This window comes from Lissotriton helveticus, chromosome 8 (genome assembly GCF_964261635.1).
Source record: "Lissotriton helveticus chromosome 8, aLisHel1.1, whole genome shotgun sequence".
NCBI classification, from domain to species: Eukaryota; Metazoa; Chordata; class Amphibia; order Caudata; family Salamandridae; genus Lissotriton; species Lissotriton helveticus.
In genome coordinates this window covers 851,125,828-851,153,071 of record NC_136069.1, presented here as the reverse complement: position 1 = coordinate 851,153,071, position 27,244 = coordinate 851,125,828, and the positions used below count along the sequence as shown (strand labels likewise).

The window sequence follows — 27,244 nt, the reverse complement described above, 5'->3', positions numbered from 1 at the left end:
TGTAGCTTGTGATAGATTGAGATCAACTAGATGGAGCGAGGTACATACATCTTGTTACTCAAACTATTCCAGGGGAGTGGCCACATTAATTAGATGGGGCAGTCCCTAGCAAACGGATAAGGTAGTCAGTGACCTCAAAGGGCGATATTTACTAGTACTGGGAACATTATTTCACAAACGGGTTCTCATTGCCAACATCTAAGGCCCCAATGTGGATAACCCCACTTTCTTCCAGTAGGTATGGCACTGCTTACAATCAATGGGAAATGCCGCGTTAATCTGGGGCGGCAATTTTAACACTGTAATGTTGCTTGAGGAGGACAGAGTCGGCATCTCACGCACACATCACCCACAGGCTGCCACAGTTTTGAAGGGACTGCTTGCTGACTATAACTTAGTTAATACCTGGTGGGTGTTTCATCCTAGAACTTGGGAGGGCACATGTATTACACTGCAGCACCAAGCTTGGTCACAATTAGATTTCTGGCCCACATCTCAAGACCTACACTCCTGGGTGATGCAGACGACCCATCATGCCGGTACCCTGTCGGACCACTCACGGTCACGCTGACACTACAGGTGCCCAAACCCTACATACAGCCATTTACTTGGCGCCTACTGCCTAACGCTTTTCTTGACGCAGATTTTCCAGAAGAGCTACATATGCAGATTAAAGACCACTTTGAACATAACATGGGCTCCGTGGAGATCGCTGGCATGCAGAGGGAGGCAATCGAGGTAGTCCTCCAGGGGCACTGCATAGCAGAGCAGACCAGGGTACTCCGCGATATTCGTGGCAGCCTGAGCAGGCTTGATTCGGAGCTGCACGCGCTGGAGGCACAGTATTTCACAACACCTTCAGCCACAACAATAGGACAGATCCGTAGTGAACACAGACTATAAAGACGAGGCTGGTAGGGAGGTACGATTCCTACACAAACACGCCATTGCGCGTAGCTATGGAGAGGGAGACAGGCCTGGGCAAGACACTTGCTAATCTGCTGCGCCCACCCAGGGGCTCCACCTTCATCACAGTGCTTAATAGCCCAGCTGATGGTGTGGTGCACTCACCACTGGAAATTCTCTCCACTATGCAGGATTTCTATGCAGAACTATATACCTCTCAAACAACTCCACCAGTTTCGGTCCTTGAAGACTATTTTGATTCCATAGAGCTTCTATGGTTTAGCAAAGTGCATCGTGAGTACCTCGATATACCATTCACTGTGGAGGATTTGCGACAGGTCATTGGAAGCATGCGGGCGGATAAGGCGCGGCTGTAAATGGCCTCACAGCAAAGTTCTACAAAGTATATTCAGAGTTACTGGCCCCTTACCTCCTGGCGAAATACCAGGAGTCACTGCAGGAGGGAATCCTTCCGGGCTCGATGCACGAAGCCATTATAATCACTATTTTAAAACCTGACAAGGACCCCCAACAATGTAACTCATATTGTCAACTCTCGTTAATAAATCTAGACGCCAAGATCTTAGCTAAACTTTTGGCCAATAGGCTTCAGCCCTTGTTACCATTGATAGTAAGGCCGGATCAATCTGGTTTTGTGCCAGGCAGATCAACCTCCCACAACCTAAGAACACTATTTAGGCTGCTGCACTACCTCGCCCCAGATGTATCCGCAAGTGCAGCTCTTTTAGACGCCACTAAGGCGTTTGATTCTTTGAAAAGGGGATTCCTGTTCCAGCTTCTTAGTAGATTAGACCTGGGCCCACTTTTCATCTGGCAAATTCAACTTCTTTACACGCGACCCACGGCTAAGGTTCAATGGATTGATCTCTGAGCCAATAGTCATCACACGGGGCACCAGACAAGGTTGCCCCTTGTTGCCGGTATTATTCGCGATTGTGACAGAACCATTGCCAGCTCACCTGCGTCAGCACCACACAAACAGGGGATTGGGTTTACAACCAGGGCACTCACTGTGTTAATGTACGCAGATGATATCACACTATATATGGTTAACCCCAAAGATAACTTGTCACCCATGAAGCGTGAGGTTGTATGATATGGAGGGCTTTCCGGAGTCAATATAAATTCTGTAATTCGACCGCTTACACCGGGAACCCAGGCTTTTGCGACTGATTATCCGTTAGTCTGGGCGTCCGGCCCTATTCGATACCTGGGCATATGGTTTAGCAGTAATCTGCAGGACTAGTGGACGGCAAATTATGGTAGGGTGGTGGCCTGGATCGAAGAGAGGGTAAAAAGATTGAAAACTCTTCTCCTTGCTCCTGCCGGCCGTATAGCGGTGGCCAAGATAATCATACTGCAGAAACTCTGATATCTCTTTGTAAACATTCCTATGCCTCTCACTGTACAAATTTTAAATCGCCTCAGGTCATTCATGATTAAACTGGTGTGGGCCGGCGGATAGCCCAGGATATCCTGGGAGGTAGTGACACTTCCACAAGCGCATGGTGGAATGAGGGCCCCAGACTTTGTCCTCTACGCATATAGTGCGCAGGCACAATTCCTGCACTTCAGGGTGCACCCCACACCTTTTCAGCCACATGTTGCAATTGAAATAGATAGGGCAGCACCTCTCCCAGTGTCCACAGCACTGTTCCACCCATATAAACGCCCTGTGATGAAATCGATACGGAGCAAGTTCTGAGATGGGCATGGGAGGGTCTTAGCAACGGGCACACTAATCCCTCCCCTCCTGGAACCCAGAGCATAGAACTGCACTTCCATGCAAAGCAAAAAGAAAGGTGGTGATCTCTATCCCGAAAACACTTTTCTCACACTACAACAAATGTGCGACCCACACCACCCTCAGCGCTAGATATGTTAACATACTATCAGATCTGCGCATCCTGCAAGAGTAAATTTCCCACATTTCCGGAGCCGCCGCCGACATTGCCAGCACTAGAAAATCTACTGGCGGTGGAATTGGGGCGGAAACTCATATCTTGCATCAACAACATTACCCAGAAAACGTTTCCGCTCATTGTCCCGACCTCTCGCAGGGCCTGGGAGGAGGATCTGGGGGATAGCTTCACGGATAAGCAGTGGGATCTCAGTTGTAGGCAGTCGCCCAATTACCGCCTACGGCTCATCCAATTTAAGTATCTCCACTGCCTGTATCGCAACCCATACAATTACATGAGATGGGGCTGCGGGAAGATGATGGCTGCTGGAGGTGCAGTGCCCCCGTGGCGACCTTCTTACATATAGCTTGGCAGTGTAGATCAATAGCAAACTTCTGGATAAACATACTGCAACACATAAAAGCTATTACTGGGTTGGACCTGCCCTGCACGCCATTGGTGTCCTTATTGGGAATTCTGGAGACAGTGGGCCCGATGTAGGTAGGCATTTACCGGTCGGTAACGGCCGAATTCGGCCGTTACCGACCGGTAAATGCCTTTTCCAATGTAGGGGGCATGTATTTACAGATTCTGTATTTTTACCGAATCTGTATTTACTGAATCGGTAAAATTACCGAATTGGTAAATACAGACTCGGTAAAAATACCGAATCTGTAAATGCAGATGTAGGTGGTGCTTTAAACAGTGCCAAAGGCCCCTAAGAGTTCGTTATTTACCATGTAATACTATTGCATGGTAAATAACGAATTCAGGTGTACATGCACATCTGTGCATGTACACCTGTGCCATGTGACACACAGACATGCCCTTAGGGCATGTCTGTGTGCCACATGGCACACAAGCCTGAGATTGGGGTGCTACAGGGTGTCAAAGTGACACCCCGTTCCCCCTGGCAGGATTCGGTATTTACCGATTCGGTAATTACCGAATCGGTATTTGCCATTGATTCCTATGGGCTTCAAGGCCCATAGGAATCAATGGCAAATACTGATTCTGTATTTACCGAATCGGTAAATACCGAATCTTACAGATTCGGTAATTGAAAAAGAAAAATTACCTACATCTGCCTACTTCTAATTTACCTACTCTTAAATACCGAATCGGTATGATTCGGTATTTAAGAGTAGGTAAATCGAGATTACCTACATCGGGCCCAGTGTCACCTAAATTACGCAAACTACCGGAAATGCTACTTTTAATGGCTAAATGACAGTTGGCTATACACTGGGGAGAAACCCTGCCTCCCACGACGAAGGGATGAGTTGCAAGTGTGACATACTGTAGGAAACACCTGAGAACTCTTTGGGAACTGTTGCCAACAAGATCTCGTCCTAGAGATGCATGGGAGCCCTTTGTGAATTGCCTAAATTCTGCGGATGCAGAGGACTTGTGACATAACAACGACTGTAATGTATGTACATGGTGATGTCGTTCTCAGGATCATGATGAGTAATACTGCCCTGTAAATGTGCATTGAGATACAATGCTCCATGATGTAGTAGAAAACAGGTACTTCCTTCGGCTCAAGGTAATGTTATGGCAGGCTTTGATTGTTGGTATTGTAATGGGCTCTCAAATTGAATAGTAGACTTGATGATGAATATTGCACTGCACTTTATGTTAATGTTGTACACTCTACGAAAAATGCAAATAAAAATAATTTAAAAAAAATCAAGAGTAAACGTTTGATATAGAACTATAGTGATAGCCCAGTAAGAGGGAAAAGGCCACCTTCTTCGAGCATGTGGCTTTTTCCATGTAATGTATTATTGGAATCTAGACCCCTAGGCCTCCAAACCCCCAGGTGAAGTTGCCAAAGTGCAGGTGCTGAACGCAGGAAGCTAAGAGCAGGGAAGATAGAGTAATGATAGAAGTATGGGCAACATCCATGTAGAATCAAAAGCTAAAAGTAAAGGCACCAGATACAATTGAGATGCTGGGTCATCTGTCATCATTTGTACTATCTATTCCATTTTAGGACAGGGAGGGAATCAAAGTGAAGACAGGGAGGACACATGAAAGCCTTGAGGCCACTGAACTAAGAAAGCACTAACCCCCCAAGTCTTGTGACAGGGATCCTGAGAACAAAACACCAGAAGAATATCCTCTTGAGTAACTCAGAGAGTCTTCACATTACAAAGATTAAAACTAACTCTTTATAAAACCAAAGGTGTATTGATGATCGGAATTGGATTATGAGGAGGTCTACAAACCCATTCTCACCCATGGCAGATACATTGCTATGGGAGACTGGAGGCAATCTCTACCCAGTTACAATAATCTCCTATGTTTCTCCCCTACCTGTTGGTATATGTTGTGGACTTGTCAATGTACATTAGGATTATGGTTCTTGTGTTTGTAATGTCCGACTAGACCTGCAAATGGTACAAGCTGAAATGGATCTAGACCAAGAGCACCATACAAGTGGTGACTGCCAGGTAACTATCAAGTTCTCGCCTTTCCCACAATGGAGTGAAAAATGCATAACAGAGAAGACAGGTGCAAGTAGAGCAAGACAACCTGGTCCAAAACCACCTTCCACAGGTCTGTGTGGAATTGAGCCCCAATAATAATCTGGACTTACAATACCTGAGCTGGACTTTTCTCCATTGATCAAGAAGCTCTGATCCCATATAATGTCTAGTACTGTTTCCATCTTTAACCCCTCCCATGCTCATGAGCCACGGTTCTCGTGTGCTCATGATGAGCTCAGCTCGTCATGACCTTTAGAACGCTCGCACGCTGGGCAAATTCCCCTGCTGTGCGAACGTTCTAAAGAAACGGGTGTGGTCATGACGAGCTCCGCTCGCCATGAGCACACGAGCACTGTGCTGCATGACGAGCTGAGCTCGTCAGTTGCACGGGGGCGCTGTGCGCGCCCCCCCTCCCCCGAGCACAGCGGGGGAATGTGGCCAGCAGGGAAGGGGATAACGGGCAAAGAAGCAAATATTTCTTGGTAGATTTGAAGTCCAAGAAAGGACAGTAGTCACGACTAGGCTTTTCAAACAGAAAGAAGGTAAAGTACATGTCCTTTCCTTCCTTCCATCATGCATTTCTGGTAGCACTCTGAATGAACCAGGATTGGGTCATCCCTAGAAGAGCAGTTTGCATCACCAAAGACTGAGGCAGGGGAATCAGATGGAAGAAATCCCTGATAGGGATTGGAACCCAATGCGGTACCCCAGGTGCAAAATCAGAAGGGCTCACTGAGGGGGGCCGAAGGCCCTCCACTGGTCATAAAGGTAATTGAGATTTGTAACAACCATCAGTCCATGAAAAGGACTGATGGAGGAGGCATTGAACAAAATCTGTTGACTCAGAGCCATGGGTTCTGCCACAAAAGGTCAGTTAATATTGTGGTTTCCAACTGTGTCCTATAAATCTCTTAGCAGACAGTAAAGAGTCACTGGGTTAACCATAAAAGAAGGTGAAAGTGCCTTGCAATCCTCAACAGAATCATTGAGGATAGTCTCAAATTGAGGACCATACATAGCAAACAATATTAAACTTACTCAAAAGTGTACATTTACCTTTCTGAATCAGGCCTTATGTATCTAGGATGTTATGGAGACTTTGAGTGTAAGAGACAGCTCTTTTGTGGTGGTTAGCAGAACAACGCATAGACCTTCAGACACAAGTACATATCCATGAGGTCACCTTTCATCATGTTCCACCACTCCTCCCTCAACTCCTAAATTACAAATCTCAATGCCCCATCATGCCCTTCCTTCCCCCCACTAGTCTAAATCTATTTTTCATGACTCTTTTATGGGCTGACTTACTGCCCTTTAGTAGACACTTTACATCTTTTTAGGCAAGACATTGCGATTTCGCAAGATTTCGGGTACATGAGATTTGGCAGCCATCTTGGGTGAGGTATATAAGTAACGCACCCAACACACTGATCCTTGATTGGCTTTCAGCTCTGCTCAGAGAGAGGCCCATGTCCAGCTCCTGCTCACACCTTGTGCCGATCATTTTACCTCATCAAAACTCTTACCTGCATCTCCGAACCTGGTCCAGGTGAACCTCTCCTCCTCTTTGACTGTGAACACAACACGTCTTCCCTGAAAGAGAGAAAGAAGGAAAGAAAGACAAAGAACAATCAAGATTACGAGAAAGGGAATCACCACTGTGCACAAGGTCAGTGCACTGTACCTCAATCCCTAAGTCTTCCCGAAGGTTACATGACTTTTAAGGTGGCAACATCGTTGTTAAGCATAGAGGCAATTCAGGAAAGAACAGTTACAAGTCTGTATAGTGACATAGGCTATTATCCTGCCTCAGACTTTCAGTAAGAGAGTGAGGCGGTAACTTTACTCTTTAGACCCAGGAGGTTTCCTGGTTCTTTTCCAATATATACTTTCCAGCAGACACCATTCAGGAGCATTCTATGTCCCAATAGGATACACACTTAGGGTGAGTGTGAACACCATTTCGAAATACCAGTTTGTAAGAGCGGTTAGAAGAGTGTATAAGCAGTTGTATGGTAGAGAAGGCTGTACATTTCTGATTACTCTCTGTTACCTATTTGTGTGCACAATAGATAGACATCCAGGAAATCACACAGGGAAAACCAGTCATCCTGTAGAGTGCATCACAGCCTTCCCGAGAACCTGAGAAGGAACTCACCAGTAGAATAACCCAGGGGTAAATTAAAAAAACCTCCCCTTTGCTAACATTCCTCTCTCCCCAACCCATTTCCCCTGAAAAGTGAATTGCCAATACTTGTTTGGTCTTTCGTGTGTTGAGGGTTGACCAAGGGGGGATTACGCTGAGCACCTTTGCTCCTGCAGAACCTGGCTGTTCAGGGGTGTGGACTCCGACATAAAAGAATTGGAACAATAGTGGCTACAGAAGTTCTCCAGAACTTCATCACTGGAGCATGGACTCCCATATTCTCCCTGAATTTAGACTCCAATGATTAAGGGACACATTTACCAAAAAGTCACTCAGTGTAGTGCAGCAAGTCACCTTCCGACGCTGCACTGTGCCGAGTGACATGGAAAGGGCATGAATGCACCATATTTAACATAATGGGTTTTCCTGTATTTTCCCAGTACTGGCTCACAGTGTGCTGCCTTGCGCCAACGCAGGGACCCTTGAACCCTGATGCGTTGTAGGCAGGATTGTTTTGTGCAGGAGGGGACATTTTCCTGCACGAAAACAATCCCCTGGGGGCATTTTCCTCTTTCTATGTGTGCTGCAAAATGCAGTACACTTAGAAAGAGGAAGCAACAGGGAAAAATAAAGATATCTCTCCTTTTTATGCCTCCCTCTCTGACGCATTCCCAGGTAAATCAGTATTGGTAATTTTGGGAATGCTAGAGAAAATCAAGGGGAGAGCAAGGGATAGGACTAGGGGTGCGTCTCTTTCCCCAAAAGGATACTAAACTTAAACAATGTGGACGGACCCACTATGTGTATGTAATTAGATCACTGTATGTAGTATGAACATGGACCCATTAGGTGTTCTTAAAAGACCCCTCACACAACAAGCTAGTTGGTGCCATGCTTCATCATTGGGGTCCCAACCGGGCGGCCGAGTGCCCCCCGTTGTGCTACGATGTTTAATTACAGCAGAGCTGGTGTTGTGCATAAATGTGATGTGAGGTGAATTTCTACAGTTAAAAATATCTCTGAGAATCCTTGCCTCTAATTTTAATATTGGCGGCTCAGGATATGGTTAAAAACAATATGTGTACTGCAACTATTTAGGAGATATTACCATAAGTTGACTAAGTGTGGCGGTCTACATGTTTCAGCCCATTAAAAAAAGGAAAAGGGCTTTCTTCAGAACCAGGTGAGTGAATAGTGAGTGGCAAAGGGGAAAGATGCCACGTGAAACCTGTGTGGTACCTACAAACACGCTAAGGTGTGTGGTATAAGTGTCGGCGTACTCACTGACACTTGAATAATACAATATTTAGGGATATTAGGCAGAATATCGAGGATCGGGGGAAGGGTACTCGTTAAAGGATCCAATTTGGTCTTGGAGAGACATCTCTGCAAACCGGTCCCCCGTAGTCCTGCTGACACTTATACCACACACCTTAGCGTGTGTGTAGGCACTTCCTGAATCATCAGGTGCCAGTTTATGGCTTAGGTCACATAAAGTGGGCACTGGAGGCATGATCTCTGCAACAGTTTTGGGCTTCCAAAATATTCAAAACAAAACTCAACACAACCACTACAGTACAAATGCTCAATGCAATAATACAACAAGTTAGAAATTTATGTTTCTGATTGGCAGAGGAAACACCCTATCCAAGAGGGAGTCACATACACAGCCTAAATTAACCTGTATCCACCCTCTGATAGCTTGACACAGAGCAGCCAGGCTTACCATAAGGGACAATTTGCATAGTATTTGTGCAGCACTTTAATTACAGTAACACAGTTAAAACAGAGAAAAAAGACTTCACACCAGTTTAGACAAATATAGCATATTTATGTGAATAAAACAAGATCAAAACGGCAAAAATATATTCAGTAGAAGTCGAGGTATGAGTTTTTAAAGAATAAATACAAAACAGTGCTTGGAAGTCAATAGAGCTAAAAGATTACTTTAGGTCGCGCTAGACCGAGGTAGATCCAAAGTTCATGCCAACCGTGACGGATCGCAGGCCAGCTACACGACCAATGCACGGCCCACTAAAAAAGTACCTTGTACAGAGCAAACGTCAAAGTCGAGGTCTTCCTGAGCCGGTACCGATTCACACAGTCAGGTTAATGTGTCGGAGTTGAGCCTCACAGTTGGCTTCGAAGGACCAGTACTGCGTCTAAGTCAAGCCTGGCAGCGGCATCTGTGGATCAGTGATGAATCGTCGTCAAACAACACAGTTGGGATGTGCGTTGTCTTCAAATTGGCTCAGTGTTGGCGGGCACTGCATCAGAACTGATCAGTGCAAAGGGGCCACTGAGTCTATTTTTGCAGAGAACTGTTGCAGAACCCACTTCTGAGGCCCAGGATTGGAGAGGGCACCTCAGGCAAGGGTAGGACTCAGAGCAGACAGAGTCTAGCAGCACCAGTAGAGCTGCAAGAAGTATTTTGTGACCATGACACTTCAGAGAACAGGAGGCAGGACAAATAGCCCTTGGAGAAACTTGGGTTCAAGGATGTAGAGATCGGGTCCAGTCCTTCTCCCTTCCAGGCAAGAAGCAGCAGCCCAACACACCAGATCAGGTAGCAAATTAGTAGTCCCTTCAACAGCACAGCAATTAGCAGGCCGCCGGCCAACATACCAATGCAGTTAGCAAAGATGTAGTACTTCCTACAGCACAGCAGCTCTTCATCCAGGCAGAGTGTCCTTGGTTCCAGCAAAATTCTGATTCTGTGGTGTCAGGAGTCCAGTACGTATACGCAAACGTGCCTTTCAAGTGGGGGATCCTTCAAAGATGCCTTTGAAGATCACACGGTTCCTGCCATTCCTGCCCTGGCTCCAGAATAACTACAGGGGTGTGTGCAGATCTTCTTGTGGGTACAGGCACAGCCCTATTCAGGTTCAAGTGTCAGCTCCTTCCTCCCAATCTACCTCGGGATGGACCATCAGCCTGGTGATGGGCCATCAGAATGCAAATGTCATACCCCAGCTCCCTTTGTGCAACTGTCTAGAGGGAATGCACAAAGCCCAGCTATTACCCAACCCAGATGTATATTCGGGGACAGGCAGAGGCGCAGAATGCTTAAAGTAAGAAAATGACAAATTTCTAAAAATGGTATTTTCAGACTTTCAATCTAAAATCCAACTTCATCATGAAGATGTGATTTTAAATTGTGAGTCCGCACACACCAATATCCAAATCTCTATCTTTTCCCAATTGGAAATTACACTTGAAAGATGTGTTACGACAATCCCAATGTTAACTATGGGAAAGATAGGCCTTGCAGTAGTCAAAAACAAATTTAGCAGTTTTTTACTACTAGGAGATATAAAACTCGGAAGTACATGTCTTACCTTTTAGATACACTGCCTAGGGCCTACCTTCAGGGTGACACATGTAATGAAAGGGAAGCTTTGGATCTGGAAAGTAGGCTAACTTGCAAGGTCGAAATGGTAGTTTATCCTGCACGTACAGGCTCTGCAGTGGCAGGCCTGAGCCATGTTTAAAAGGCTACTGGGTGGGTTGCACAATCAATGTTCCAGGCCCACTAGTAATTTACAGGTCCTGTTCACATATAGTGCACTATACTAGGTACATATAAGTTAATTGTATATGCTGATTGTGGATAAGCCAATGTTAGCATGTTTTGAGTACAGATCATATGCACGTTAGCACTGGTTAGCAGTTGTAAAGTGCCAAAAATTCTAAAGCCAGCAAAAATGAAGTCAGCAAAACAGGAGGTCGTAAGACAAAAAGTCAGGGGAAACCACACCAAGGATGCCAGGCCTAACACAACACAACAAATAATACATCACAACACACCCATGACAATGTGCAACACAAATTCTCAAAAGAAAAAACAAACACCAAAACTACACCCCATTGGAACGTAGAAAAAACCCACAAATATACACTACAATGTAGCACATAAATATTACAGTAGCGTAACATAAAATACACAAATAGTTGAATGACAGAATAACAGATCGCAACGTTATAGCAAGTACACCAAGACTGTCAGTGCTGAATTTGTAAAAAGATTAGTGTCAGGGCCCTTCTCAGGAGGCCACTACTCCTTGCACCACCCACTGTCCCTGAAAGTGCTACTAATTACAGAACCAGCACCAGTACTAGTCATCACACTCCAACAAGTGTGACAGTTCAGACTATTCTGTGTCCCCAAAGCTATAAGAAGGACTTGAGTGTAATTTTTATTGCATTTCGAATTAATAAACAACTTGTATTGTGCTCTATTCGAAATATGACAAACAGCACCACCATGTGGCAGACTGTCATAAATGCTGGTGTTGACAAGTGCTGATACCAAGCACTGGAAATCACTGGTTCAAATTAAGCACTGAAGACAATACAACACACTGACATAATAGCATCCTTTTTCAGCAGCACTAAAATGGACTGCAAATATATACAAAATAAAACAGAAAGAAACAGAGACAAAACAGTACACAATAGCACCACACAACACAAAGTCATAACCCAACACAACATAATTGCAAATATGTGCTGTGTGTTGTTTTTTTGTGGTGTATGGTGTATTTGTGTTGTGGGTTAGCATGCTATGTTGTATTGGTGTTTTATACTTTGTAGAGTTGTGTTTTTTGTTGTATCACTTTTTTGCTTTGTTGTATTGTCTCTGTTTAACTGTGCTGTTACTGTTTCATTGTTGTGTTCTATTGTATTGAGTTGTTGTGTTCCTTCACTCTTAGGCCCTCATTATGATGGCAGTCGACCGAGCGTCCGATCACCATCGCTGCCGGCAGGTATCCGTCCGACGGTGAGTCGGTGGTTCAACCTGCCCAATTATGATCAGACCACCATGCAGGAGGTCAGAAAGTGCCTTTTCCTACTGTGACTTGAGCAGCAGCCCAGGAAAAGGTCTGCAGCACAAGCCACAGTAGGAGATGGCACTTTGTGCACATCCATGACTAGCACACGGTGCATGGATGTGTGAGGGACACTACATGGGGTATGGGAACTTTGCGTGGGCCCCCAAAGTCCCTTTCCAGCTGCCTTGTCATGGCGGTCGAACTGCTATGAATAGGCAGTTGGAAGCCTACATCCTAATGCCTATGGCAGTGAAAATTCGGGCACCACCTCCATGGTAGGGATAGGAGTCCAACCTCTGCCCAATGGGATCCTATATCCTGTTTGAGGCAGTGGTCTTCCCTCCGACAGCAAATGATCTGACCGTCGGTATCGTAATCTGGCGGTCGGACCAAAGGAGTGTCAGCTGGTTGAAACGCCAACAATAGGCTTTCAGTGGCAGTCCAACCTGCATCCACATGAAGCCCTTAGTGTGTTTTGTAATTGTAATATGGTGATATGTTATTTAAATATTGTTGTTTGTTAACTGCAATTTGCATGCATGAATATGCATTAATATTCTTGTTGTACATTACCACCCCCACAACAGTAGCGGCTGGTGTAGTTGAACAGTGGTGAGGTGGGTGAAAAGGGATCAGAACAACAGACAACAAATAAAGTTCAAAAAGAAATATTTAAAACGAACTCACCTGCAGTAAGCCACATCTTGCTCTTCTTCTCCAGTCCATGCCAGGAATAGGCTCCCAGACTCCGGTGCGGCAAATGCTGACTCTGGTCTCACACATGAAAGTAGTGCTTGAATTGGCCTGAGTGCCCTGAATTTGCACTCCCAGAGAGACTAGGGGGCAGATTTACGAGCCCCTTGCGACACTTTTACGCCGCCGTTGCGTCACTTTTGTGACGCAGCGGCGGCGCAAATCCTGCTCCATGGTTCGTGAGTACTTACAACGTGACGCATCTGGGAGATGCGTCACGTTGTAATGCCCTGCGCCACATGTAGGCGTTCCGTTGCAGGGGGGGCGTTCCGGCGCAGGAACGCCTCCTAAAAGCGGCTGAGTGAAATCTACAAGATTTCACTCAGTCACTTTTAGGCCCTTGCTGCGTCAAAACCCTGCGCCTGCCTGAAGCAGGCTTAAGGATTGACGCAGCAATAACTAGACAGGGCCCCCGGAGCATTGCTGGAGCTGCGTCGCGCTTGCGACGCAACTCCAGCCATGCGTCACTTTTACGGCACAGATGCGTCACGCATCTGTGCCGTTTTTGCACCATGGGCGCATCCATGATGGCGGAGCAGTGGCGCACAATAACTGGTGCATCCCTGCTGATTTGCAGGGATGCACCAGTTATTGTAAATATGCCCCTAGGAGCCTGTGCATGCTGTCTCAAATCCAGCAATGCAGCTCAGGTTGGAGACAGTTTCAGTGTACATGTTGGTTTGGCTGTCCCGAGGCGGCAGGCCAAACCCACATGCACACTGATACCAGTGCATATCAATCCCCCTCTAGTGACAGTCATCCCTATGGTCCCGCCCCCAAAGACTCGGCCAGGAAAGGAAAATTAAAACAATGATAAAATGTGTTTATAGCCGTAGCGGAGGAACCACGGCTGCTCCACAAATCTACTTTCATAATATGGTGGTAAAAGATATTGGCACCGGCAATGCTTTAGGACGACCAAGGTAATGTAACAATGTTTGCCATCTGTCAGCTTGTTTGTATTTCATTTGTCTAGTTATTTTTTCAGAAATGCTTACACAGTCCAGCTGTGGATATTTATAATGTGTGTAACATTTGTGAATTCGTTGCGCAATGTTTCGTTAAGTCGTTGATTGCCAGAAAAAACAATTTTATACAGCAGAGTTTGTTATATCTCTACGGTTTCTGTTGCTCTTTCATGTTATGTATGGTCTACGAAATTTTAAAGTGATTTTTAAATTAGGGCTTCGATATCTTTTATTATAAAGTTGTGCTATCATTAAAACAGTGTGAAGCCAGAGACTTCCTGCAAGCCGAGCAATAATGTGCAACATGAGCGGCTTTCACGTTTCAGCAACTAATGGCTTCACTACAAAGATAAGGAAAGCTCATTTCCTATTTACAAATAGGTTTGCTGCCATTGAGATTAACTACTTGCTCCAGTGACTTACACGTGCATTGGCGGGCAGCTAAACATCTGTCATTTGAGGCATCTTGCATGCAGCAGACCTTACTTGTTTGCCTCCCCTCTTCCACCAGATTGTGTCTCTCTTCCTGATATTGCAATACTGATTATTAAAGGGCCCGTGCTTTTCTTCAACTCGTGCTGTAAGCATTTTGGAAAGAAAATGTTTTGATAAACAATTCTTCTTCTTCCAGTAAAGTTTCTCTGTTAACAACTGCAAAAACATTCTTGTGCTCGCTACAATAAAATAACAAATATGTTTGCGAGCATTAATCAAACTGCTCTGGTGGAGCTTTTCTGGGCACATGTGCCAATTAGCATCCTTCCATATTATTATGTCCCTGAATAATAAGGGGTATATTTATCAAATATTCACATAGCGCTGCAAGCCACCTTGAAGCGCTGCGTGAAAGGACAGGAATGCGCTGGCGCACTAACTGCTGCCTACCACCAACAAAGGATTGTTTTTGTGCAGGAATGAACACCTTCCTGCACAAAAACAATACTCCTAGGCTTTTTCCTCTTCGTATGCGTGCTGCAGAATGCAGCACAGGTAGAATGAGGAAAACCACAAGGAGAAATAAGCATATTTCTCCACGTTACACCTCCCCAGGGGAGGCATCACATTTTGATGCATTCCCAGGTCTGCCACTAATAGTAAATCTGGGAATGCACCACCATCCGCCCACGCTCCACCCATGAAATGCCATCCTGGGGCAGAGTAAAGCAAGGCAGCAGCTTGCTCTGCCTTGCGTTACTCCACATTTACCAAGCTGTCCCCAGGGCCAAAGAAGGTGGCCTTGAGTGGCTCGGTAAATGTCATTCTAGGTTGTATATTGTCTGGCACCCCCTTGCGATGCAAAATCATGATAAAAAAGGTCCTTAACCCCTTCGACGCTCATGACGAGCTCAGCTCGTCATGAGGTACACCTCTCGTACACTCATGACGAGCTCAGCTCGTCATGAACCGTGGGTTTTTGAAATCTTCAGCGCACCGCGGAAATCTGCACCGCGTTGATGCGGTTAATGTGTACCTCAATCCCTTATGAGTACTGTAAGAAATTGGGATGTTGGTTGAGGGGTTAAATCCTACTGAAGTCACAATCCTTGTCAGGCTGAACCACAAAAACTCACCAAATTAACGTGTGCTTAACCCTGTGGTAGCTTGTCACAAAAATAGTCAGGCTTAATTTAGAGGGAAGGGATAAAGTGTTTATTCAGCACACAAACAGTAATAAAGTGGAAACAAGACACATCAGTTTAGAAGAATTGAGTACATTTTAATCAATTATTTGACACCAACACAACAAAAATCAAATCAGTAGAACTAGAGTTATGAATGTTTAAATTTCAAAGAGAAACATATCACCTAAAAGATCAAAGCACTAACCGCAGACATCTAGTCATGTGAGACCGGAGCCAAGTTTAAAGTTATGGATAACTAAGATAGAACTAGGATAGGATACACAAGGTGGATTGGGACTTGTCTCTGCTTACCTTTGGACATAGAAGAAATTTCTGAAGAAAATGTCTGAGAAGCTAAATGTCAGCAAAGCAAGGCAGCTGACTGTGACCAACAAGGAGGCGTCTTTGTTAAGGAGCCACTGGAGAAAGTTGCAGGGAATATTCCTTTGTTTGGACTTAGTCTCTTTTTGGAAGTTGTACATCTCCAGTGGGTCAAGGCTGTAACTGATGAGGGTTCCACGAGGCCGAATACCCCTTCTGCGAGGAGCCACTGAGCAGGGTTTATTGCTACCGAGAAGAACTAAGGAAGGATCTGCTGCGAAGTCAGTCTGACCAGTGATGCACCTTGGGAGGATCGATGAACAGGTAAGTCCCGGTCTCCTCTCAGTTCTCAGAGCAGGCTTCAGTAAACAGAGCAGTCCCTCTTGGTGCAGCACAGCAACTCATCTGAAGTACCCAGCAGGCTACAGCAGCAGGCACTCCAATCCTCTGGTAATCCTTCAACATTTCCAGTAGCAAACTGAACAGTGGGTCTAAGGGTCCTACTTTTTTAATCTTGTGCCTCATTTGAAGTGGGAGAAACTTCTATAGGTTTCTCCTCTCAGAAGTGCCTGGAATTCCCTGGCAACTGCCTGGCTGCAGGTACAAAAGGTTAGTGTGAAGTTCTTTGTGTGTGAGCACAGCCCGCCTATTGATGTATAAGTGGATCTGTGCATAGCTCCACACCCACATCCTTTCTGGCACACCTTTATCGTGTGGTTGTAGGGAGGAATATACAAAGGCCAACTCACACCTAGGCATGTGACCCAGGAATAGGTTGTATGCATCAAATGGTAAGAAAAATAAAATCTGACCGGTCCCAGGATGCTTGTTTCCGGTCCAGGGAAGACATGGCTTGGCAGTTCGGGCTGGACTGTTCCCATGAGGCACAGGGTCAGACTGATTTGCATATGGCCATGTCTGAACTGGGGTGGCAGAGTGAGCTAAAGAATGGTGATGGATTAAACCCAGATAAGGTGGCCGGGGGTGAGTGTTTCATTGGCTCAAACGCTCTGTCTATCATCCCCTTTTGTATCGCTTTGTTCGCCCTAAGTTGGCAGGGTGTGCTCAGACGTGAGTCCCTTGCTCACTATGCCACTGGATTCAAGATAGCCTGGCTGATGAGGATTATGAATCTGAAACCAGTCCCAGGATGCTTGTTTCTGGTCCAGGGAAGACATGGCTTGGCAGTTCGGGCTGGACTGTTCCCATGAGGCACAGGTTCAGATTGATTTTCATATGGCCATATCTGAACTGGGGTGGCAGAGTGAGCTAAAGAATGGTGATGGATTAAACCCAGATCAGTTGACTGGGGGTGAGTGTTTGATTGGCTCAAACGCTCCGTCCATCATCCCCTTTTGTATCGCAGATGTAATAAGGCAAGTCTCAAAGTACTGATTTTTTTTTGTTTTGTTTTTTCAGTACCAGGAGATGTTAATCTTAAACATGCATGTTCAACATTGTAATTGCAATGCACCCTGTCCTATGGGATATCTAGAGCCTACATTAGGAGTGATGTATTAGTAATAAAAAGGGATTTTTAGACTTGGAAAAGGGGTTATTTTTCCAAGTGAAATTGGCAGTTTAAACTGCATACAGGCTGCAATGATAGGCCTTAGCAGGTTTTAAGGAGCTACTTAAGTGAGTGGTGCAATAAGTGCTGTGGGCCCACTAGTAGCATGTAATGTACCTGCTTTGGGTATATGGTATACCACTTGACTAAGGACTTATACGTAAATTAAGTATTGCAATCAGGTATAAAGACAATTTTACCATGTATTTGGGAATGTGCACAAGCCCTTTAGCACAGGTTAACAGTGGCAAAGTGAACAGAGTCATGAGGCCAACTAAAAATAATTCAGAAAAATACGAGGGGTGAAGGCAAATGGTTTGAGGGAAGACCACTGTAAAGCTGACAAGTCTAACAAGTCCCATCAGAAAAGTCAAATAAAAAATTTAAACTTATGCTGATAGTACTCAAATTATAATGAGAGCAAGGAAGGTAATTCTAATTCAGACACTTTGACCAAGTGTTTCCATGGAATCCATTCAGGATGAATATTGACTCATTCCAGCAATAGGAGAACAAAACTTTTAGTATTAAATCTGTTTTTATTCACAGAATACAAAGCAGAGAAACAGAATTAAGTTGCCTACAACCCAGCGGGCCAGCTAGCTGTAATCTGGCTGTACAAGCAAGGCAATGATAAAAGTAGGGCCTCTCAAGGTTAAACACAGCAAGCCGCCCACATCCCTCCCCTAGCCCCTCTCCTCAGTCAGCAAAACAAAGGAAGAGTGTATGTCAGCCTATGCGCCCTGAATATTGTTATAGGTCCACTACGTCAGGGAGAAAGAGGGGACCAGTGATACGCACTCTAATGGGGTGACAGCGGTTTAATCTGGAACTCATTTCAGGATACCGAGGTATTGTGGGCAGGTCAATTCTCGGAATTCAGTGGAGAGAATAGCTAAAAAAGGGGACCAGGTTTTGGCATATTCTTAACTCTTCCCCGCTGCTGCAATTGAAAGCTCCTCCATCGCTAGGAGGTTCCATAGTTAGTATAACCAGTGTGTGTGATGTGGTATCTTGTCCGATTTCCACCTTTTTAGTATTACCCTTTGTGCAGCGTTCAATGCAAGTGCCATCGGCCGCCCCCTAGTCGAGTGCAGGGGAAAGGTTATCGAATTAGGGCGATTTAAGAGAGTGTAAACATCTCCGGGGTATGGAGGTGTTGATGGCCACATCAATGTCATCCAGTATCTTTTCCAGTATCTTTTCCCAATAGCGGGTTCATTTTGGGCAATGCCAAAGTAGTTGGAAAAGTGTCCCAGGGCTACTGCACCCCGGCCAGCAGAGGCCGTCACATTGGGATTGCCATTTGAATAGTCTATCAGGGGTGTAATTCCAATATGTCGCAATCTTGAAAGCTGTTTCAGTATGGCTCGAGGAGTACGTAGTGTGGTGTGCCCCTAAAAAACATCCTCCCACTCCTTATCAGACAACGTGCGCCCTAATTCTGTCTCCCAATGTTTCTGTCCTGCAGTGCGAGCCCTTATGAGGGCTCTGTTAAGGAATAAGTAGATTTTAGAGATAAGGCTTTTATCGTCATGTTTGCTAATTATCCATTTCTCAAACGACTTCATCGGTCGGAAAGCTAGGGAATGCATCTCAGCCCCAGAGATACAGTGTATCATCTGGGAGTGCAAATAAAAATCGGTGGCCGATAGATTATAGTCCTATTGTAGTTCCTTAAAGGGGATAAGGCCTTGAAGGTCAAATAAGTGCCCTAGGCGTTTACAACCCTCTTCTACCCAAAGTGCTCCGTACTTGTTATCCATTCCTGTGGAAAGGCGAGATTAGTGAAAAGCGGGGTCAAGGAAGAAGGGAACGTGGTCAAGTTGGCCCTCTGGGAGACCCTGTCCCATGCAAGCATTGTGGGATGCATGACTGGTGTGGAATAGAGTCCCCAAGCGCGTGCCAGTTTCGGCAACCAGGCATCTCGCCAGATGTGATGGCCCGCTACGGTCTGATCCATGAAGACCCAAAATTTCTCTGTCATGGGATGAGTCCACTCCACCAAATAACATAGAATTGAGGCATGGAAGTATCGAGTGATGTTAGGGAAGGCTAGACCCTCGTTCTTCTTAGGCCGTTGGAGTTGTTTTTTTTGTAATTGTGGTGAGATCGGGCCCCAGACAAAGCCCTCAATCGCCGATTGTATTTGTCGCAGGGCGTGTGCCAGGGGCTCTAGTGGCAATGTTTGGAACAGATATAAGGCACTCGGTAATACGTTAATTTTAACAGCAGATAGTCTCCCATACCACGTCAGGGGTAGGCGACGCCATCGGTGTATGTCTGTGCGGATCATGCTATTAGAGCAGAGTAGTTCACCTCTGCTGTTTTCACAAGGCTTCTGTGGAGGACCTGCCAGAGGTATACAATTCCCTCAGACACCCAGTCAACGGCAAAGCGATTCCGAAGAGCATCCACTGTTGGCTGGCTCGCGGTAAGATTGAGTACTTGAGCTTTCTGCATATTGATTTTAAAGCCAGAAAATTGACTGAATATCTGAAGGTCGTTCCCAATAGCCGGAAGAGAGGACGGGGGGTGTGCAACCAAAAATATAATGTCATCCGTGTATAAGCTAATGAGGTAACAATCTAAACCAAATGGGATGCCTCGCACCAGGGGGTTGTCTCAAAGTCGTTGGGCCAGTAACTGTAATCTCTAGCTCTGCACTTTTTGTTCGTCTGGTCTTATTCTCAAAGGCGGCCTTAGCAATGAGAGCTCCTCGCACTACTAGTTTAAGCGCCTCCCATAACAAGGAGAGTGGTGTGTTGTTCCCATTGTTAGATGCTATATAGTCAGTAATACATCGCCTGAAGTCAGCAACTACTTCTTGGGACCAAAGCAGTGAGTCTCGCAGACGCCAGTGCGAGGTAGAAGCAGAGTGCTCAGGGGGGGGCATGCAGGGACAGGGTAATGTGTGCGTAGTCAGAGAGGGCCCTTGCTTCAATGGTAGACTCTGTAACCAAGGCCCAGAACAAAACTTTTAAAGTTGAAGTAAGTTAAGTTAAGAAGGAAGCAGGCAGATGTTAATGAAGGGCAAGTCTAAGATAATGATTTAATCAAAAGGAGACTAGCTCATAAATTATATTAATTACAGTGAGTAAAAAGACTCAAGTATGTTTCGTCATAGGGTGGGAACACATGGTGAGTGTGTTCATAAAGCCCTCACCCACTAACCTAGTTGGTGGCATGCTTCATCATCGGGCCCACCCAGTGACACCTAGCGTGTCCCGGGTGTGCTTCGACGCCTGATTACAGTGGAGCAGGTATGTTGCTGAGTGTGCAGTGAAGGGTGTTATGAAAGTGATGTTAAAACGGCTTGGCGGGGGTCCCAGTACCCGAGGGTGAATTAGACTTTAATACCTGGGCCTCCGTCAGCGGTTACAAAATAAGGCTGGAGGATGTTAGAGGCGAGTTACGACCTCCCACATCCGATGGGTCAACATGTTTCAGCCAGTGCCTTATGTATATGCTGGCTTTCTTCAGGACCTATGTTAAAAAAGTGGGTGTAATTAAACTAGTGGGTGTGTGATTCAGACTATGTGTCTACACGCCCTAAAGTGTTTATCTATGTGTGAGAGGGGGATTCCCTTCTCAAGAACACCTGTACATATACCATGTATGGACAAAGACAAAACATACAGGGAAAAAGAGTCACTCGGATGTATGGCATTGAACACATCTGATGGCCGTCACTAAAGCGGTTGCAGTGTGGGCTATAGGCGGCTAAGGTGTAATGGTATTGGTGGTACCATTAAGTGAGAATCGCACATATAGTTCGGGAGTGAAGTGGCTAAAACACGGGAGTCACATACATGGTGCATATGTGTAGGACGGCGCAAGAGCTAATTCTTACGCTAGTTTTAGCATGGTCGGGCCTCAAGGTTGAGAGGTGGCAGGGGCTTGACCCTAAGGAGAATAAGCGTTTGACCACACCGATTAGAGAGACCTGTAGGGGAGAAAAATGGCGCTTACCAGGAGTAGTGGTGGTTGTTTCTCATACTCACAGCTTTTCTGGGCAGAGCCTGCTCTGGACCTGTAGTGCCTCCTTCGCATACCGGTAAGGAATGGCATTTTTTGCCGGGTGTTAAATACTGTGGTTGATTGGATAACTGTGTGCACCTGCAAGTTGGAGGTAAGGGTAGAAAGACTCGGATAACCGAGTCATGGTGCCTGAAGGGAGCCTTGGCGCGATATGCGCGCATGCGCAGTAGCAGTGAGTTTGAGTACGCATGCGCGATTTGATAGTGTTTCGGCCGCGCATGCGCAACCGGGTTTTTTCCGCTGGGCACAGTGATTCGTGCGCAAAGCGATAGTGTTCCAATCGCGTGCGCGGGTTTCACTGTGTTGAGTGTTACATAGACCAAATGATTGGGGTAATGATCAGGTTGTGCGCATTTGCGCTATGGGGCCAAATGAGTGTGACTGTTGTGTGTTGCTTGTCAATGACACACGTTATTAGGGGGCAATCTTCAATATTGTCAGAACTGGGGGCTCTACATCGAGGGAGGTATGTGACGGGGGGACAGGTGACAGGTTCAGTTGGATATGACACATCGAGACGGGTCATCGATATGTCAGGGAGTTCCATGGGATGGCATCGTTGAGGCCCTGGGTTGCTGTGGAAAGGCGGTATATCCATCGCTGTTCTATGTTCAGCAGTTTTCTGTCATTGTCCACTGTGCTTTCTGGAACCTGTTCAATGACCGTCCAGGTTAGGTCGTTGGGTGTGTGACAATGGGTAATGAAGTGGTTGGTCAGTCTGCTGATGTTTTTTTTGCATCTTATAGTGCTTCGATGTTCCGTTATCCTTATCTTGATTTTTCGTGTCGTCATTCCAACATATCGGTGACCGCAGGTGCATGTGATCAGGTATATCAAGTTGCGGGAGTTGCAGTTCGTGTGACTACGTTGAGTCCAGACCTTGTTTGGTTCCAAACTCAAGGTTTTGGTGTGCGTGGTGAGGTGACACACACTGCAGTCATTGCAGGGGTAGTGTCCAGCGACCTTGGGGAGGCCCCATGCGTTCAAGATGGTATTGGTAGGTGGTTTAGGTGGTTCTCTGGGGCGGGTGCTGACCAGGCGGTCTTTCAAGTTATTGCATTGTTTGTATGCAAATCTCGGGGTGTCCCATTTCCTCTGTCCAGAGTTGATTATTTTCCAATGTTTTCTGATGATTTTTGTCACTTCATTGGACGCTGTGTTGTACGTGGTAATTTGGAACCAAACAAGGTCCGCCTTTCCACAGCAACCCAGGGCCTCAACGATGCCATCCCATGGAACTCCCTGACATATCAATGACCCGTCTCGATGTGTCATATCCAACTGAACCTGTCACCTGTCCCCCGGTCACATACCTCCCTCGAGGTAGAGCCCCCAGTTCAGACAATATTGAAGATTGCCCCCTAATAACGTGTGTCATTGACAAGCAACACACAACAGTCACACTCATTTGGCCCCATAGCGCAAATGCGCACAACCTGATCATTACCCCAATCTTTTGGTCTATGTAACACTCAACACAGTGAAACACGCGCACGCGATTGGAACACTATCGCTTTGCGCACGAATCACTGTGCCCAGCGGAAAAAACCCGGTTGCGCATGCGCGGCCGAAACACTATCACACTATCAAATCGCGCATGCGTACTCAAACTCACTGCTACTGCGCATGCGCGCATATCGCGCCAAGGCTCCCTTCAGGCACCATGACTCGGTTATCCGAGTCTTTCTACCCTTACCTCCAACTTGCAGGTGCACACAGTTATCCAATCAACCACAGTATTTAACACCCGGCGAAAACGGCCATTCCTTACCGGTATGCGAAGGAGGCACTACAGGTCCAGAGCAGGCTCTGCCCAGAAAAGCTGGGAGTATGAGAAACAACCACCACTACTCCTGGTAAGCGCCATTTTTCTCCCCTACAGGTCTCTCTAATCGGTGTGGTCAAACGCTTATTCTCCTTAGGGTCAAGCCCCTGCCACCTCTCAACCTTGAGGCCCGACCCTGCTAAAACTAGCGTAAGAATTAGCTCTTGCGCCGTCCTACACATATGCACCGTGTATGTGACTCCCGTGTTTTAGCCACTTCACTCCCGAACTATATGTGCGATTCTCACTTAATGGTACCACCAATACCATTACACCTTAGCCGCCTATAGCCTACACTGCAACCGCTTTAGTGACGGCCATCAGATGTGTTCAATGCCATACATCCCAGTGACTCTTTTTCCCTGTATGTTTTGTCTTTGTCCATACATGTTATATGTACAGGTGTTCTTGAGAAGGGAATCCCCCTCTCACACATAGATAAACACTTTAGGGCGTGTAGACACATAGTCTGAATCACACACCCACTAGTTTAATTACACCCACTTTTTTAACATAGGTCCTGAAGAAAGTCAGCATATACATAAGGCACTGGCTGAAACATGTTGACCCATCGGATGTGGGAGGTCGTAACTCGCCTCTAACATCCTCCAGCCTTATTTTTTAACCGCTGACGGAGGCCCAGGTATTAAAGTCTAATTCACCCTCGGGTACTGGGACCCCCGCCAAGCCGTTTTAACATCACTTTCATAACACCCTTCACTGCACACTCAGCAACATACCTGCTCCGCTGTAATCAGGCGTCGAAGCACACCCGGGACACGCTAGGTGTCACTGGGTGGGCCCGATGATGAAGCAGCTCCACTGTGCCTCATGACGAGCTGAGCTTGTCATGAGCATTCAAGAGGTTAAGATGGCGAAACGAGGAGAAATGCATAATTTCTCCTCGTTTTTGCTTTTTCCATGTGTGCTGCCTTGTGCAGCACACATAGAAAAAGAAAAATGCCATTGTTTGTTTATGTGTAGGAAGGTGTCCCTTCTTGCACATAAACAAACTTTTTTTAAATGCCATTGTGTCACTTTCATGTGAGCTACATGAAGCAGCATGCATGAAAGTGACGGGATGTCATCCCTAGGATTGATTATGTAAAGGAAGGGACACCTTCCTACACATAAACAATCCTCCCCTGCATGCAGACACCCTTGCACTCTGCTGCAAGGGGGCCTGCTTTGACGCTAAGTTGATAAACTTAGCAACATCGCAGGGGAAAACGTAAGCCTGCACCACATTATTGTAAAGATGGTGCAGCCTTGCATTTCAGAAGTAGAGGAGAGAGGCATTAAGCCAGGAAAGCTAACGTCTCTCTCCTCCACTTCCTTGTACATATCCCTCATTATTTCCAAACAGTGACCCATATACTACTGTATTCGACAAGGCTCACATAGGAACTGCTGTGAAAATAGCCTTGGGGTTGCAACATTTAATACATGAAGAAAGCCTCATTAACAATACATGAATTCGAAGGAAAATAACTAGTTATTTCAGAGTATCTTGTGCTCTGTGAAGACTGTGGGGAGAGAAGACATGCAGGGGGACATTGAATGGGTGGGGGGTGAGTAGGAGCAAGATAAACAGAGCATCAGAACAGCATCCATATTAATAACAAGCATTTGCAATGCAATAGGTCTCGCATTAGGAAAGTTTGAGTTATTAGTATTGTAAATGACACATTTTGTATTTATGTGTTGGTTTTGAGAATAGCGAAATGAATAGCTTTGTCATTTATAATTCCAATAGTTTTAACTTTCGCAAATGTGACATCTTTGGCATTTGTAATGCAATATGTGTTGTATTTACATGACTTAGATGTATTGATATTACAAAGAACAATGGCTTTTATTGTTTAAAATAATTAATAGTTAAATAAAAGTTATTGTAATTTATAATGGCACTAGCTTAAATTTTTGTAAATAACTTTTGGGAAGATTATGTTCATTGTATTTTATTGTGACGAAAATCCAAGGACAGAAGTGAAATATTAACATTTTTTTGGTGACATTTGTAATAAAGCTTGAAACATTGAGAGAACATATTTGAACCAGTTGTTGGTACCAGACTTCAACATCAGCCAATCGCGTTGATAAAGAGGTTTTAATGCGCACGATTCCAACGATTGCAAGTTGTGTACGATCGAATTTTGAGCAATATGTTCCTGTGACGTGCAGCAAGTTTTCCCTGTTGCAAAACACGATAATGGATGCCTATATAATGCGATATGTAATATTGCTCCGAGCGCAAAACGGGATTTTTGGCCCAATCATAAAGAGAGCGTCGGGGTTCAATTTTTGGGAGCCTGATTCTTTTTGGGGGACAAATGAACTTCACCCGTAGATGTATTGTTATTTTTGGGTATAAAACTAAAATGTTGGGATTATTTATGTGTGTAAACTGAAACCATACATACATACACACTTCACCACCTCCCACGTCCTGTAAATTTGGCCCCAACTCGAAATCTATACTCTAAAATTAATTTACTCGCCAATAGTCTTACACCAGGGATGGGCATATTTGCTAATTTTGTATTGTGCCAATTCGCTGTTAACTGTTTGCTGCTTTTTTTTTAGCTGTCACGAGCTTTTTTCTCATACCCTTTCTATCAGGTAGCGGCTAGAAAACAGCTCCTTCTCCATAGAGAAAAGAAAAAAAAAAGATTAGCACTGTGCAGGGGAGAAAAAAAGTTTGCAGGCGCATTTGCAATGATTTGCTATAGACATGAGAATTCAAGACTGGAATAAAAGAAAAAATAAACTTACAATTCTGAAAAAAAAATTACGTAGTTGTAGCCAATGAAAGCCCGATCCGATGGTGGGTATCGATGCATTGTGATTACAGGATGCTGTGCATACTTTGAAAAAGCCGCTGCAGTGGACCCTGGGGCGGAATGAAAAGGTTTATAGCTTAAATGCTTTCCCCCTTTCACCGCCGCCGCCATCTCTCGTGAGGGCATTAAAGAGAGAAGCGGAATGCATAAAAAAACTAAAAAAACTCGCACAAGCTCAAACGTTCGCTAGGACAGCAGAGTGTATTAAATTCTGTTCACACTGATGTGATTTGCGAGTTGCATTTTCCTAGGTGTGGCCTGGGCAAAACCCTCTGCACAACATTGGAGCCCAAATACAGTGGCATCACCTGGGTGGGGGGTAAGTGGGGGCCCACGATCCGGCTGTACTCACCCTGATGCTCCATCGTTCAAGCTCTTAGCTAGGCCTGCAGGAGGAAAAAGTAGGGTAGTGGAAAAACCCAGGGCAAATGAAAATGTAGACAATAAAAATGATAGAAATGAGGACAAGAAAAAGAACTAAAATAGGAAAGACCGGAAAGAGAAATAAAAAGCGAGAGAGTAGAGAAGAGAAAGAAATGAGTGGTTGAAGAGAGAATGGATACATGTATGATTGAGATGAACTGGGACAGCATATATACATATATATGTATTTATAAGTGTATATATAGGTGTGTGTGTGTATATTATGTATATATATATATATATATATTACCTACTGGCGGTCGCCAGTAGGTATATATAGTTAGGATTTTTTCTCTATGGGTTTTTTGAAAATTCTATGTCTAATAACTTTGGCGTTTGTGGACGGAATTGGCTGAAATTTTCAGGAAAATGGCACATTTTGTTTCTGAGCAGCCCTTGAAAATTTGGGGGGGGTTCGTCAAGGGGGGGCTGAGAAAAAAGGGGGGTCCCAAAACGTGTTTTTAACATTGAGTTTTCCATAGGGCGGTTGGCCTCACTTTTAGCCCGAACGGCTGAATGGATTTGCACGAAACTTGGCAAAATTGTAGGGACTGGTAGCCCGATGTGCCTTTTGTAG

General features: G+C 45.3%; 1 long non-coding RNA gene across 2 annotated transcripts in view; it reads right to left on the bottom strand.

Moving 5' to 3' along the window:
* The window catches only part of LOC144772960 (uncharacterized), a 940,307-nt gene that overhangs the window by 898,054 nt on the left and 15,009 nt on the right, over positions 1-27,244 (bottom strand). For both annotated transcript variants that reach the window (XR_013599883.1, XR_013599882.1), the window contains exon 2: positions 6,850-6,916. This is a non-coding gene — a long non-coding RNA (uncharacterized LOC144772960). The remainder of the gene's footprint in view (positions 1-6,849; positions 6,917-27,244) is intronic.